The sequence below is a fragment of the Pteropus alecto genome, unplaced genomic scaffold (genome assembly GCF_000325575.1).
Source record: "Pteropus alecto unplaced genomic scaffold, ASM32557v1 scaffold238, whole genome shotgun sequence".
Taxonomy (NCBI): Eukaryota; Metazoa; Chordata; class Mammalia; order Chiroptera; family Pteropodidae; genus Pteropus; species Pteropus alecto.
In genome coordinates, this window is record NW_006442104.1 from 279,425 (window position 1) to 296,522 (window position 17,098).

Here is a 17,098-nt window from a genome sequence, read left to right on the forward strand (position 1 = left end):
CGGCAGCCACGTACAGGTGCATTAGCTGCAGCCACCTGGACAGGTGCATTAGCTGCAGCCACCTCCGACACAGAAGGCAGCCACCATCCGCAAGGACGGTGTCGCCAAACTGAAGGCATTTCTTGCAGAAATCTTGAATCTGATGCGCTTGAATAAGCTGCCTTCAAAAGTATACACACGCACGCACACACACACACACACACACTTGCTTGAATAAGCTGCCTTCAAAAGTATACACATGCACACACACACACACACACACACACACACACACACACACATACACACATCTGAAAAAGTTATCAGAGTTTGCTTTATTTGACTGTAGTATTCCAGGAAACGGTCCAGGTGGCAAAATCTCCCAGCAGCTTCCTGGTTCCTCATTCCTGACTTGTTCTCCTCCTTGGCGCCAACAAAAGAGGCGTTCTCACTCTAGAAGTTTTTGGCTCATTATGGCCCAGGCTGCTTTCAACTGGCTCTGGGTGGGTTATATTCTGAGGGCTGGCTGGTAGAAGCCACAGCAAAGTCTCCGACAGGGCACTCATCACCCTTATGTATATTTCCGCCTGAACCTTGGCTTGAACTGAACTGACAGCCCTATCTTCATGTCCACCTCCAATGGACTGACTCTATTCTCTGGCCACAAAGAATGACTCCATGCTTCTTGGCTTCTTCAGCTTCTCACGGCCTAGACCTGCTCTGCCTGGAACGCCTGTCACCCCTCACAGGCTGGCAAATCCCATCTTAGCCTTCCGTACACGGTCGACATGTGAACAAGGCCAGTCCCAGACCCTCTGGCAAGGCTGGGCAAAAAGAACCAAGGCTTCTGAACCAGACAAATGCAACTTTAATAAGAGAGCTTTTGTTCCCAGCTGTGTGACTCGGGGAAGATAGCTTTACCTCTCTGAGAATCAGGGGGACATCGTACCTCTCTGAGAATCAGGGCACTGCAGTGAAGATTAAGCAAGAATGAAAGGAGCACAGTATTCGCTACCGGGTAGACACCCCAGAAAGACTACTCATTTGCCCTCCTTTCTGCTTCCTCTGTACCGCAGAGAATCGCATATGCCCACCAGCTGTAGTCCCAATCACACTGCATGACAATAATTTGTTTGTGCCTTTCCCATGAGACAATCAGTAAGTTCCTCAGAGATGCGAAAGGCCTTTTTTTTTTTTTTAATCTCTGTGCCCCATCGCTCAGTCCGGTATACATTAGGCATTCAACATGTAGTCAGTGAAGGAGCATGCATTAGCAGGAAGTTGTAAAGAAAATGTTTTCTTTGCTTTGCCTGGGAGAAAAGTATGTTATCTTTGATGTCCCCACCTCCTTAAACCAGCCTTATCTGAATTTTCTGAACTTCAGGTGATTTCAAATGTCAGTTCCGAACTGGATATTTCGAGCTAGCATGGGTATCTTAATGAAGAATTTCCCTTCTACATTCCACAAACATCTGCGCTCGTGTACAAAGTTGAAAAGTAAGCATCTGGGTAGAGTTCATCTCTCCTCTACCTGGCAACCCAGCACACACATAGCTAAACAGTTCTTCAGCTTGACCAGCAATCCACAAGTTAGAAAACTGACATGCAAATGACCACTAGCCAGATGGAATGGAAACCCAGCCACAGACCTAAGGGAAGCGGGGAGTAGAAACAAAGGTACTATTCTCTGCCTCCCTCATCCCTTCGTCTCCATCCTGTGAAAACCTCAGTTCGTTTGAGGGACTTAGAAGCCGATGGCTACAAAATCACAGACTGTTTTCCCTTGCTTCACATCAGTTTTCTCATCAATTAAATGGGAGAATAATACTTTCCACAAAATATTTCCACAAAATAATGATATAGTGTGGATATGTCCTCACACGATTAGATATCTGTTTGCATCTGTTTTCCCATGAGTAGATCCAGCCTTGAGTCACATCTGCTTTAACTGCAGAATAACTGAGAACATTTTATTAGTAGTATTAGGCAGATGGGTCAGCATTTGCCCCCTGCATGGCCACAAGCAGCACACTAGCTGGGTGTATGTGGGTTAATGTTTCTTATCCTACTGCTGGTTATGTTCTGTCCACTATGCTAAATTGAGGATGTCACAGAATAAGGATGTGACCACCTTTCTGAGGACTGAAGAGGGCTGGAATTGTTTGTAGGGCAGCAGCAACGCAGAGAAAGAGGTCTCAAAGGTCACGCCGAGGAATATAGGTAATTGTTATAAGCTCTAGAATACCAGTGTTTGAAAAGATGTGTGTCACGATTGATCCTATGATTTAGAAGGATACTTGGTGATATTAGGGAGAATGCATTAGAGGAGGGAGACACTGGCTCCTGAGAGATTAATTAAAAGGTTGCACTGATCGGAATGAGAGATGATAGGGTCCCAACCTAGGCCACTGGCAATGGGAAGAGAAAGGAGACAGAAAAAAAATATATTTTGAAGGTCAAAGCTGCAACGTTACAAACAGAGATATAGGAGAAAGGGGAAGAAGGCAAAATGGCTTGTGTTAACACAATTAAATATTTTAAAAGCCCTCTTCCCCTAAAAAGCCAGGATACACTTATCCATCGGTGACAAGAGCTTTATCAAAAACAATATTTGATTGGTAAGATTCCTTTCTTAAGATATCTGGTTTTATCATTTCAATCAAACCCTCCTCCCCCCAGGAAAAAAAAAAACTGAATTAAGTAGTGAAGGTGATTTGGTCATTACCTAAAAGGATTGGGCTGACTACGCCAGCCCTTGACGTTCAACTCTATGGTTCATCACATGTGAGTTTTGACCACTTTAAATGACTGAAATGGTAGCACCCCACTGCGGAAAGAGCCGGGCTCCTCCTGGCTCGCCAAGGTTATAATCCCGAAGCCAAGTTTCTGAATTCCAACCCATTCAGGACAGATACTTTGTGGAACTCCATCCCTGACCCAAGCGGGCCATCTCTAAATGCAGGTTTATAGTGGGTCGATGATCAGCTTCTATTCTACTTTTTAGGATAATAGAATAGTGGTCTTATTTTTGCAGATTTCAAGCATTCTGTGAAAATTGGGTTTGGAAGCAAGCACTAGATTTGGTGGATAGAAACAAGAGAATTCTCCAGAATTCTCGAATAATTCAACAGGGTTCCTGTAGGTAATAAACAAGAAAAATAAAGGGAAGGAAATCATCATCAGGTATGTTTCAGAAACACAAGGCTTTGTAAAATTGTACAGGTTAATGAATCAGTCAAGAGTCCCAGTGGGCACAGAGGACACATTCAAATTAGGATAATTTGAAGAGAGCTTTAAAAAGACACTATGTATAAAAATATGAACCAGGGTATCAAGAAACCCTAAGAAATATTGCAATTCCCCGGGTTAGTTACTTAACACCCCAAGGTCAGAAGAGCAAGGTCATAGATGTTTATTGGAACCTGGAGTCAAAGAGAGATGAGTGGAGACAGAAGCTGAGGGCTTTGGTCAAGATGAGCCTGCAGGGAGGGAGCCAGAGGAAAAATCATGCCCCTCCACTCTCTCACTTCCCTCCAACCTTCCGCTCGTGCTCGCCCCTGAGTGAGCCCCTACACTCCAGAGACATGGGACCCATTCATTTAGGCCACACAGGTCAGTCTCCTGGGGAATAACTTGTCCAGAGAGGTGAATGGAAGACACACAGAGTAACTGCTTCCTGAGGAGCTTGACATTCTTTAACGTAACGGCCAGCATGTGTCACTCTAAGCACTACTTCTAGGCAGCGGTCCCCAAACCAATGCGATTGCAGCGCGTTTACTGAGTATGTCAAAGAAAGTGCTTTGATGAAGAAATGTGGCTTTGATGGCAGATCGAGGATTTGGTATATCAGATTAAAGAACAGTAAAGGTCCACTGTGATTTAGGAAGCAATGTACTTTACCGATCACTCTTCTACCAACATCTGTGGTTCGGAGCAGAGCTGTTGATATTATCTTCATTTTCCAGATGAGAAAACAGAGAAATCTCCCTGCTCATCCTAGTACACAGAGCTCAATGAAAACGTGTCCCTGGATTCCATTAGGGGTCCCTGGATGCCCATGGCACGAATGCCAGTGACTGAGGTCCGTCTCCTAGCTTGCCTTGGGAGTAGATTTGAAAAAGGGTGATCTCTGCTGTTGACTGCATGTTTGTGCTCCCCGAAATTCATACATTAAAATCTAATCCCCAACGTGATGATGGTAGGAGGTAGGGCTTCTGGGAGGTGATTAGATCATGAGGATGGGGCCCTTACGAATGGGATTAGTGCCCCTATAAAAGAGGCCCCAGAGAGCTCCCGCACCCATGGGAGAGCTCCATGTAAGGACACACCAAGAAGACAGCTGTCTGTGAACCAGGAAGTGGTCCCTCACCCGACACCGAATCTGCCCACACCTTGATCTTGGACTTCTCAGCCTCCAGTACTATGAGAGACAAATGTCTGCTGTTTATAAGCCACTGTAAGGACACAGCAAGAAGACAGCCATCTGTGAAGTGGTCCCTCACCAGACACCAAATCTGCCCACACCTTGATCTTGGACTTCTCAGCCTCCAGTACTATGAGAGACAAATGTCTGCTGTTTATAAGCCACCCAGTCTATGGTATCCTATTATAGCAGCCCAAACAGACTAACAGTTTTTTAAGGAGCTACTTGTAGAAAGCTCATAAGCTTTAGTTTCAGATACTTTATTAAGTCTCTAGACTCTCACTCAGTAAGTCCATCCACCTACAAACATTTTTTAAGCCCTCCCTTATATGAGATACTGTGCTAGCGGCTGGGTGCAGTAAATGATGAAGATTTGTAGTTTGGGTTAGAGTAAACACGATATCAGAAAAAATTTATGCTACCCTATGGGAATTTACAGTCTAATGGGAAAGCAACCCAAAAGCTCAACGGGAGAATGGAAAACAAACTGTGATATAGCCATGAAATAGTGTACAGCAATAAAAGGGAACAAATACTGATGTCTGCTACGACATGGGGGAATCTCAAAAATAAATCAAGGAACCACCTGGGAAGACCAGGTGCTGTAGGCATAAAAAATAAAAATAAAAGAAATAAGGGTTTGCAAGCTGACAAGATCTTTACAATCTATGAAGTCTATGAGGGTTGCCTTGCCTAAAAAATTTTTTTTAATTAAATCAATCGATCAATCAATCAATCAATCAAAAAAAAGAAACCAGACACAAAGCATATATACTCTGTGATTCAATCTATATGAAGTTCAAGACTAGGCAAACTAATATATGGTAATAGAAATTATAACATTAGTTATCTCCTGATGGGACTGACAAGGAAGGAACATTAAAGAAACTTCTGGAATCTTGGAAATGCTCTATATTCTTGACTGAAGTGTGGTTGCACAGGTGTACATATATGCAAAACAAAACTCATCAAATGATATCTTTAAGATTGATGCAATGTATACTTGTAAATTATACCCCAGTTTTCAAAAATCTAATAGGGAACGTGACAGTGAAATGTGCATACTCTTGCTGTGCTGACCTCTCAGTCATTTTCTCCCCCACGTGGCTACCTCAAGAACCCCACACATGTATTGCAAGGTGTGATTTCGAACAAGTCGCATAACCTCTCTGATCCTGAACTTGCTCACGTGTAAAATCAAGCCGCAGTGTACTGTGTTGTCGTGAGAATGAAATGAGAAATGAAGAAAAGACTTGGCATGCTTCCTGACGCATCGAGAGAGCTCAGAAAATAATTGGGGGTTATTATCATTATCGCTATTGCTGCTAGTCTGCCCTCCACTCCAGTTCACCTGGAGTGAGAGAAATTCAGAGAGAGAGACACAGACAGACAGAGACAGAGAGAGAGATACAGAGACGGAAGCAGAGACAGAGACAGAGACAGAGACAGAGAGTAGGTAGGCAGAGGAAATGGGTAGTGTCTGTGAACTCTCTTTTTTCCTTTTCCTTTTCGTCTCCCAGAAGTCTCTTGTAGGCAAGTTTGAGGCTGGTCGCAGTGGAGGATGAGGCCGACCGGACATGACTGGGAGCTGGCCTGCAGGCCCTCTTCACATGCAGGGCAGTAGCTCCGGCCTGTGGACCCACTGTGGTGGAGGGCTGGGACTCTGGTGGCTCCCTCAGCCACAGCCCTCACGAATCTGACCTGAGTTCTTCACAGAGCCACTGTGCCTTAAGGCAAGAGGTGAGGCCCCGTGGTACCTGCCAGCCAGCTGCTTCCATAATAGAATATTGATCTCCACCGGGAGAGTTGCAAGCCCCGCACACCAGGCATCGGCCATTAAAGGCAAGCCCTCTGCAGATGGCAAATCCATCAACCATCGATTTGATATTAACAAGCAATTACAATGCAGTCTCTGTATTACCTGCACTTGGGGATGTCAAGGTGATTGTTTCAAGAGGAGAAAGGGGAAAAAAAAACCACAAGAAAACAATAACGAAAAAACTTGATCATTCCAGAGCTGGCCTTCTAGAATTCTTTCCAGTGAGGATGAAGCTACACGCTACAGAAGAATGAGCACTGGACTTGGAGTCAGGAAAATCAGTGAGCCTCTATCTGGAGATCTATATCCATCGCTTTCCTTCCTACCTTGTTCCTGAAGCAGTGCTTCTCAACCCTGTCTGCGGAGCTTTTAAAACTCCCAGCACCAAGACCACATTCCAGAACAAATACATCAGAAACTCAGGCAGGGAGAGCCAGATATCCACAGTTTTTAAGCCCCCGCCCCAACCTTCTGGTGTGCAGGAGAAAATCTTGAGAACATCAAAGTGAGGTGGCTGAAACCGGTGATCTTCAAGGCAGCGAGTTTCAGCCTTGCATGTGCACACAGGTCATTTGGAATCTTGTTACTATGCAGATTCTGACTCAGTAGCTCTGACTTAGTATGTCTGAGATTCTGCATTTGTAACAAGCAACCAGATGACGTTGCTGTTGCAAGTCTTGGGACAGTAAACTGAGTAACAGCACTCTAAGGTACTTTATCTCCCCAACATTTAAAAAAGTCTTCAACAGCACCATCCAACAGGGCTGTCTGCAGTGAAGGAGATGTTCTTTGTCTGTGCTGTCCAGCATGATATAGAAGCCACTAGCCACCTGTGACTACTGAGCACTTGAAATGTAAGCTAGTACTACTGAAAAACTCAATTTTTAACTTAATGTAATTTCTTTATAACTGGCAATTGTATTTTTGACCCCCTTTCAAATTATTGAAACTTAAATGATTTAATTTAAATAGCCACGTGTGACTAGTTGGTACCATGAGTCCAGAGGTTTTAAAACATGAAGCATGTGACAGGCCTATGAAAGGGTGTTCATAACATATCCATAAGCGGGATCACACATCCTCCCCGCACCCCGGGAATAAGCCCCAATTCATGGCAAGGCGTTCTCTGGCTCAAAGTAAGCCCCAAAGCTAAACCCCCGTGAATAGAATGTGTTGATTCTGGGTATATCATGAGAGAGAAGCAGTTAGAGATGCCACTGAAGAGGTGATCTTTGTACTGTGCCTCCTAGAATAGCAGAATGAGTTTGGGCTTTACCCCAAGGGCAATGGCCAAGGTCAGGCTAAGCCATCACGGCAGCACAGCAGAGGGAACCCCCGAGACCGCCCGAAGCGAACGGGGAAGAGGCAACCAGGGGAGGTAACGTTTGAGCTGAGTCTTCATGGATGGGGAGAGGTTCGCCAGCAAGCCACATCGGGGGAGGAGACAGTACAGAAGAGGGAAGGCACACACGAGGAAGGACCGAGCACCGTGGGCGTGGTAGAGGGAGGGAGCGTGAGACCTTGGGGAGTCCCGCCTCAACGAAGGACAACAAAAGACGAAACACAGCGATGGCTCTTCTTCCTTCAAAAGGTAACAGGCATTATTATTGAGAAGACGTCCTAAGTGGTGGCTCCAAACGGCGCTACTGAACAGTTACAGAGGCAGCGCACTGGCCAATTCCAGGAGCGGCTCTTTGCATAAATACAATGTCAGTGTCATCTGTGGAGTTGTGAGCACTGCCACGTTTTAGTCTTTTAAATACAATTTTTATTAAAGTTCTCTTGTTTAACCCCCATGAGAATAGAGCCTTCAAACTGGAGGCAACTATAAAATGAGCCCCAGTTTCCAGGGGTTTCGGTATCCTGATAACTAAATGAGGAGACGAATTACGGGGCTCCTACATGCTGGGTACAGTTCCAGTGCTTTAAATATGTCGCCTCAGATGTCTCAACATTCCTACGAGGAAACATAGCTGAGACATCAAGGCAGCGCACACAGATAGAAACTGTTAGAGCTAACACACTGGCCGAGTCTTGATGGATTTTTACATCCATGCTCTGTCCGCCACTTGGTGATTTCTTAAAAGCGTAACGGGGAAGCCATTCATCTCTTTCCATGTTTTACAACCCTATGGGAAATCACTCGTTTGCCTGTTATTAGGACACATACTTTGAGACATCACAAGGCTCTGATGTAGCTGAAGTTATATCAACTTACCACAGCGACACTGGTCATCTCACACCAATTAGAACCTCTGCATGGCAGCAGTATCCGCCTTAGATTCATTAGAAAGAGAAACTAATTACTTTAAAATTTCTATTTAGTTGGCACCTTATCAAAATATGACTACCCGGGAGGAAGAGTAATAAACTGGATCCATGGTGATTTATCACACCCTGCCGGAATCATAATTGTATGTTTTTGTATCTGTGGACCACCCTCAGTTGTCCCATCAGAAGCTCACTCAGCTTCTCTGTGTTACTTCTCAGTATCATCTAGGTCTCCCTGGGCACGCTAATGCTCTCCAGTAGCTTTACATACCACGTACCTGCTATTTATTGCCAAATCTGTAGCTCCTTCCTTAACATCATTTCATAGCACCCAACACCTACATTCATCCACCTGTGAGACTCTTCCACTTTCTGACTTAACATGTCCGAGACCAAACATACTCCCTCTTCCTACAATCTTGCTTTTTCTCTTGTGTGTCCTTTGTCAATGAATGGGACTGCCACCCACATGGTCACGCAAGCCAAGAACCTGGCTGTCTTCTTTGATTCTTCTCTCTCCAATCCTTCGCCATCTCCAACCCTCGCTGCCATCTAATCACTCCCACATTTTTCAGCTCTATATAACAGAAAACATAAACAAACAAGCAAATAATTCCAGTGATTTAAATAACTCAGTGATTTAAATATCTTCCCAAAGTAGGAAGTCTGAGCTCAATATGGTGGCATAATAGTCATCAGGGATCCAAGCTCCTTTATTCTGCTTACCATGTAGCTTTCAGTTTCCATTCCAAGGTCATCTCAGTCCAAGATGGCTACTGGAGTGCCTCCATCATATCCATGTTGCAGGCAAGAAGAAGGAAAAAGGAAATGGAGTAGGATGGGAGGGAGACTTCTGGCTAATTCAGTTTCCTCTAATCAGCCTTCCCCAGAATTTCACATTCACTCCTGCTAATTCTTATTGCCTATAACTTAGGGCCATGGAAGACTAATAAATATAATATTTTAGCTGGGTAGCCTTCTACCCCATAAAACATGAGGTTATGTTTCTAAGGCAGAAAGGGAGAACAGATCTGGGGTTGCGACGAGCTGTTTCTGTCATCTCAAGTGTTGCCTCTACCTGCTTTAGATTTAACATACCTACCTGCATCTCTACATCACACCATCATTGTTGAAGTTGAGGCCCGATCCTAAAGGAAGAGCAATTCCAGTGACAGCTGGAACAATGTGTACTGAGCAAGGAAAACAGTCTTTATCCAATTTAAAATGGCATTTTCCAGTCTGCCTGCCCCCACCGAAAAAGCTCTTAGTTCAAAAGGACCAGTGATGTTAGAAGGACTAATGTCTCCACCTGCCCCTCAATTTAATAGCAAGAGATTCCACATGTCAGACAGGAAAAAGGGGTCGGAAGGAGAATGTGCATTATGATAAATAATTTATGTTAATACCAACAATAAAGACAAACCGTGGTGGTAAATGTCACAGCAGAACCAAGGAAATGTTCCACTGTGATATTTTGATTTCAGGCCAACAGACTCTACAATCACCCAACACAGTTTCATCAGGAATTCATCAATGTCAAAGCACCTAGGCTGCCAGTCTTTGGTGTTTACTACAGTGGGGGCCTAAATAACACCATCTGGCTTTGCATCCATCATCTAGCTCACTAGGGCTGGCTTTCTGTCATTATCTGCAGACAAAATGGAACATTATAATGGGCTTTATGCCTCTCCTCTACCTCAATATTCTCATAAAACACCCTTACTTCTCTGTACCCCAGGATCTAGCCCAGTGCCTGACCTGTAGTATCCCCAGAAATTAGTATTGCACTAAACTAAATTAAACACCAAGCTTCATCCAGTGGATTATTAATTCTTAGTTGTACTATATACTCAAATACACAGTCATGCAAGTCACAAAACAACCTGTCACCCATGAGCCTGCACTGCCATTGTCCAAATGTAGTCAGTAAAGCAGAGCATCATCTCAAACAACTTCCGAGGGTCAAGTCTAGGTACCTATATGTACCAGCTGTGAGGCTTAGGTCAACCTGTTAACCTTTTAGTTCTTTATCTTCCAAATGGAAATGATAACATGGACCTGACTCTATGTTTTGTGAGGAATAAATAAAATAATCTATGTAAATGGCCAAGCACATTTTCTGGTTCTTAAGAAAAGGTAGTACACTGCCCAGCCTCCCTCAACATATGTTTTCCAGATGGTATTTAAAATATTTTAGACCTTAAAGGAACTGAAATTAACTATAAATACAATGAGAGAAATTTTATTGAGAAATTCACACACATTATCTGACTTAAACCTCACAACATACCTAAGAGAGAGCTAATTACCATGAGGAAAGGGAGCTCCAAGGTCGTCAGGATGACAAGTGTAAGAGTCTACATTTAATCCAGTGTCTATCCTATTGAAAACACTCAAGGACAGCAAATAAGTATTAGAATTGGGGCAAGCCTGAAGAACGTTTAAGTTCTTTTCCAAATACTGTCCCAATTCTGAAATCTAATTTTTGTGACAAATAACTATATTCTATAGTGCAGAAGTAAAGATGACTCCCATGCAGAAGCTGGAAGGATGGTGTGGTGGAAACTGATGGACTCAGAAATCATCCTGTGTGTGTGTGTGTGTGTGTGTGTGTGTGTGTGTGTGTGTGTGTGTGTGTGTGTGTGTGTGTGTGTGTGTGTGTGTGTGTGTGTGTGTATGCGCAAGCGCACATGCACACACATGTGTGTGACATCAGTATCCTGAGTCAGAAGTATATGAGGAGTGAGAGGAGGAAGCATTACCTTATAATGAAACAGAAATGAGCCCATTGCTTAAACAGTGGATGCCAGGCATTGTACTAATAACTTTATTTCTATTACCTGTAATCCGCCCAGCTAAGTTGTGACGTTGGTTTGATATAATCTTTGTTTTATGGTTGAAAAACAAAGCTTAGAGACACTGAACATATATCCAGCTTCAAATACTGGTCTGTCTGATTCCCAAGCCCCTCCTGTTTTAACACTATTTGTGAGGAATGGAAATATAATATCTGAGTGGCAGATACAAAACATGGTCTGCCTAACCCATTGTGGTAGTTTTAAAATACGTCCACCAATTTTATGATACTCTTCCTTTCAAACAGTGAAGCCTAAATGTAGGCTGGATTTTAATGCATAGACTGTGGCAAAAGTGAAAGTGTGTGCCTTCTGAGACTCAATAAAAAAAAATAAAAAAAATAAATAAAAACAGTGTCTTCTCTTTTTCTTAGATCGCTCTGCGGGGAGCCAGCTGACATATTGTGAGGACACTCAAGCAGCCTATGGAGCAGTCCACACATTGAGAAACAGGCCTCCTGCTAACAGCCAGCAAGCAATGAGGCCGTTTTCAACAGCCATGTGAGTGATCCAGTTTTGAAAATGCATCCTCCGGCCCTGTCAAGCTTTCAGATGACTGCATCCCCGGTGGACATCTTGGTGGCAGCTTCATGAGAAACCTCGAGCCAGAACCGGCCAGGTAAGCTGCTCTGTAACTTCCAATTCACAAAACCTGAGAGATAACAGATGCTCATTTTTTTAAGCTACTAGGTTTGGGGATGGTCTATCACACGTGATAGATAACTAATACACCTATTGGCCAGTCAAGAAAGTAGTCGAGGAAAAGGTGGAACCAGCCCTCCTCGTCCTCATGCTGTGTTCTGTCCTCTCACTCTACCATTCTGGCCACGGACAGTAAAGAATCAGGCCATGGAGTTCTTTCTGTGTCAACCCACTCTGCCTTGTGGTTGTCAGTGGTAGAGCCATTTCTCCTCAATCTTCAGGAAATCATAATCAGAAAGAGAAAACACCCACGATTCTATAGCATAAAACCCAGGCAGATATGTGATCCATAAAGAACCTGTTAGCATGTTCTAGAGAGAACAACAGGGACTCAGGAATCATGGTGCCTCGGTTGGAACTTCAGATCTGCCATTGACAATGTACGCATTATTTAACTTCTCTAAATCTTTGGTGTTCTCATTTACAAAGTGAGGACAATGATTTCCAATTCATAAGGTGATTATAATGATGTAAAAAACTCATTTACATGGAGCTCCTAGCACATGTATTCATTCAACAAACATTTAATGATGTTTTAGGCACTGTATCAATTACTGGTGAGGGTAAGACACACAGCATCATACCCTCACAGAGCTTTCAGAGGAAAATAAACATAATCAAGTAATAATTTTCTCTAAAGTATGGTAAAATGTGTGGCACATAGTAGATATTCAATAAATATTTGAGTTTTCTTCCCTTTTACCTTCTCCTAGAGTCTGACTTCGTCATGGAGGTGATGTTCATGGTGGTGGTGGTGGTAGTTTTTCTTCAAGACAACTCATTTGTCTTGTGACCTCTAAATCAAGGTCACGGCCTCCCTCCATTTCCTGCCAGAGTCCACAAAAAAAAAAATGAGCCATAATCATTCTCCCTAACACAGATACTTCATTTTTAAAAGAACGTATTTATTTTCTAATTCACTAATAAAATCGACACTAGAGTCATTATTTGTAATAAATATTAGGAACTTAGGTCTACCCAGTAATAATGGGCCTAGCTGCAATCCTTGATTCAAGGATGTACTCTAGATCTGCTTCGTGGAAGGACAAGGAAGGGAGAGTGAAAAACACTTTTTTTTCCCCCAAATTTGTTCTTGAACTACATCACCCAAAATGTATACACTTGATGATTCAAATGACCACAGAATCCTCAGACTATTGTGAAGCCCAGTGGGTCGTGGTGAGTAGAAGTATTGGTGGCAGTCAGGAGACTTGCTCAAATTTGCAGTGCTCTGTAGATGGTATCTAAGTCAGAAGACTGTCCTGCATCTCCTGATGGCTTGCTTTCTGCTGTTTGTCTCTTGCTGGCACTTTTCCATGACGGTGGTGCTGTGGCCAGGAAAACACAGTGGATGTCAGGAAACCCGGGTTCTTTGAACTAATGGAGTGGTCTTTGTTGAGTTATGTTTCTCCTTCCTGAGGCTCAGTTTTCTTAGACATAAAGTAAAAGCAATGGATTTTATAAGCCTTTTTTCTAGATTTAAAATGATAATGATAATTGTCCCTTTCCAACAATAATTGCCACCACTATTGAGCGCTCTTCCTTATGAGCTGCTCTGGGCTTTATTTATATTGTTTTTTTAATCTTCGAACTAACCCTGAGATAAGCAGCATCATGATGCTCATTTTATAGGCACAAGTGGCTTGTTAAGTGACTTTCCCAAAGGAAGAGGCAGGGCTGGAGTTTGGACTCAGTTCTGTTCTGCTCTAAGCTAAGTGATTCTGGACCTTAGGCTTACCAAATGACAAGTTATTCCAGAAATACTCAGGAAAAAGCTCACGTCATATGTCACGATGGAAGAATATAAAAATAGAAAATGATAATCACCCCACAGTGTGTTTTAATATGATTTTTATATCATTTTGTAATATTTTAATGGTTTTTTTCACCTATCTCACTACTGAGTAATCTTGAGGTAGGCTGAATATCTGTGGACTCCATATATCCTAGGGAAAAAAATTTAGTAACCTTAAAACAAAAATATGTCAATAAGAATAAAGAGTACACTTTTAGCCTGGGAGGACCCTCTGAATATTTGTGAGCCCAGAGCACCTTGCTTATCAGGTCCATTTTGTTTAGCTCCCGTATAATCAGAAGTTAAGGATTCTCGCTGGACCTTAAAGATGACTTTTTTCCATAAGAATTGCCGAGTGCCTGCTATGTGCTGAGCAAAGTATCTGGACCTCTGTGCATACCTATTTCATTATCTCCCAACATCTAACCAGTGAAACAGGTGCAATGAACCCCATTCTGCAAATGAGAAAAATAAGAATCAGAGAAAAGAAAGGAATTTCTCAAGGTCATACTGCAAGTAAGAAGCAGAGGAGGGATTAAAACCCAAGACTGCCGAATTCCCTTCACTGCACCAAGCTTGCTTCACGAAGATGCTAATCTCCCATTGCTTATTTGGAAAGACTTGCTCCTCTCCCATTTATGAAAAGGTCACTCTATCCAATAAACCCAGAAGCAGATATGAAACGTGATGCAATGAAACCCAGGCAGAGTACTTTAGATGTGGACCGGGGAGCAGAAGCGTTCCTGGCAATGTGACCCTGAAACTGAGAAGGAAAAATCTTCCAAAGCCCCTGAAACTGGATATTTTCTCAAGCCCCACCTATAACCAAAAATAGGTTCTAAAGATGTAAAGATGCCAATATCCAGGAAACACCATAGTTAAACATGCTGGAAATCTCCTGGCATTAGGGAGCGTGTCAACATTTCTGGAGAGTTAAAACAAACCAAACAACAACGATAAAAAAAAAAAAAAAAAAAAATCAGTGAAAAAAATATTTTTTAAAGAAACAGTGGACAATGGTTCAGTAGCAGATGGCCAAGAGAAATAAGAGCTGCATTTTATTTGGAGTTTATTACATATATCCCTTAATGCCAGTATAGCCTCTATAAGGTAGATTGTTACTATTCCCAATTTGTAGATAAGGAAACTGTGCTTGAAATTCTTCATCTGCCCCTCCAGATCTTTCCTCCACTCTCCACACCTGGTGTATACTCTAGAAAACTGACATTTATGGACTACATCAATGAGCCCCTTGCCTTCTGGCTTCCAGTTGGGTTTAGTCAATAGCAGCCATCAGCAGAAAAAGAAGATTGGAAGGTAAAAGAATGACATCTGGCTTTTTATTGCTCCAAATCCTTTCCTGCCAGAACTTAGATTGGCTGCAACCTTCCACAGAAAGTTACAGCTCCCTCCAGGCGACTCTTTCCTACAGTTCTAACATCCCTCCAGACCCCACGAAATGCTTTCTTTCCTTGCCCTCAATCCCAGGCTCAGAGTGATAACAGCTCTCTGCAATCGCTAGCTCTGAGATGCTTCACCATCCCTTGTGAATATCTCTTAGCTCTGCCTGAACCTTTGTAAATAGTCTTGTCACTGAACTGCCTCGATTTCCTCTTTTGAGTGTACAGGCTGGCTTCTTTGGGAGGGACCCTGACGGATGCTGAATCCAAGACAGAAGGATTAAGTCGCTTGCACAGAGTCACACAAATAGGGTGTTAGTTTAAGCAATGCTAGTTGCTATAGCATATAAATGCCTAAATCTCAGTAACTTCAATCGAGACACATTAATTTCTCAGTTGCATAAGTCCAATTTGGGGTTCCTGAGTGGCAGGTGGCTGTCCTCTAAGTGGTGATTAAGTAACTTGGCTCCTTCAACCCCTGGCTCCACCATATTCAACATATAATGTGCAAGGTACCCCCAATCTTCGGCATCAAACTGAAAGAGGGAAAGTGAATGGGGACCAAAACATGAAGGTTGTGTGCCAGGCCTGGAAGTGGCCAATATCTCTACCATTCATATTTCATCAGCCTAAGCTCAGTCACGTGACCATCCAATTGGGAAAGGCCCAGAGAAGGCGTGTCCAGGAGGACAAAGGGAAGGGTTTGGGGCAGAGCTGGTTGGTGTCTACCTCAAAGAGTTGGTGTGAGAGCACAGACTTGAATCCAGAGCTTTCTCACTCAAAACCCAAGGCCTCTAGTTCATGGGTGCATCGTGTATTTAATGTGTGCACCAAATAGCAAGATTTGGCTCTATGAGTTCAGGGGCAAAGCAGATAGAATGAGAACAATTTGAATAATGTGCTAGATTCAGCCCATGATTCCATCAAAAGTGGGTCAGGTCTGCCCTGAGAAGAGCGTAACATAGGAAACAGGAAGTCTGTCTGTCTCAGTGAGCACCTGCCCTTCACAGCCTAAGCATCTCACTGCCCATGATTCTGTGAGTCTACCTTTTAAGGATACACATTTTTCTATCCTTCAGTCCCCATTTATTACATATTTTTATTTAATCATAAATGTTATTGTAACAGGATTATATGAGAAAAATATGCATTCTATGATTTACAGTCCCTTTTAGAAAACCTGAAGGGTGATTTTGATTCTATACCCTGTTTGTTTTACTCACTGAATTTAGAACTACCATCACGTATCCTGAATCTCCAGTCTGCTCCGACTGCAGAGCTGTCTCCCCACTCATGCCTCTGTGGACTTCTCTCTACTGCGTGTGAGTTTATGGTGTTAGTACCCACCCCCTGAGACTACGAACGGTGGAACTTTTCGCATTGCTATGTAAATCTGAAGATTCACCACTCAATAAGTATTGACCTGTTGACTTCGCCCTTTTTTCCACCTCGTAGGCATTTCCAGTGATTCAGGAATTTGAAGAAAGAACATGCCTCGTAAAGGTAATTTTTCCCTCAACGAGTAACCTGGGGGACTCGTGTAAAAATAGGCTGACACGGATTTGATTTCAAGATTTAAAAACAACATATTTGAATCCTGTCTCAGTAAGTAAAAAAATCACAAGCTCTCAGTTCACTGATTATCTCCATGGCACTCTTACTCATCATCTTTTGCCCAGATGGAAAAAAAATATATGTGTTGGAGAAAGGAATTTCGAGCACTATGAGAGTACTATGGTTATGATTCTGTTGATATCGTCATTGATTACATGTAAGATAGTGTGGCCATCACAGTGAAGAAATCCCTTTTTCTGCTCTCAAGAATGGTACTTGTGTAGACAGACAATGCATGCA

At 42.9% G+C, this 17,098-nt stretch overlaps 1 long non-coding RNA gene across 1 annotated transcript in view; it reads left to right on the top strand.

Annotated features, from left to right (window-relative positions):
- Positions 1-16,748, top strand: part of LOC112469225 — a 294,384-nt gene extending 277,636 nt beyond the window's left edge. The window contains exons 2-4 of the long non-coding RNA XR_003042548.1: positions 11,722-11,966; positions 16,477-16,566; positions 16,700-16,748. This is a non-coding gene — a long non-coding RNA (uncharacterized LOC112469225). The remainder of the gene's footprint in view (positions 1-11,721; positions 11,967-16,476; positions 16,567-16,699) is intronic.
- Positions 16,749-17,098: the final 350 nt, after the last annotated feature.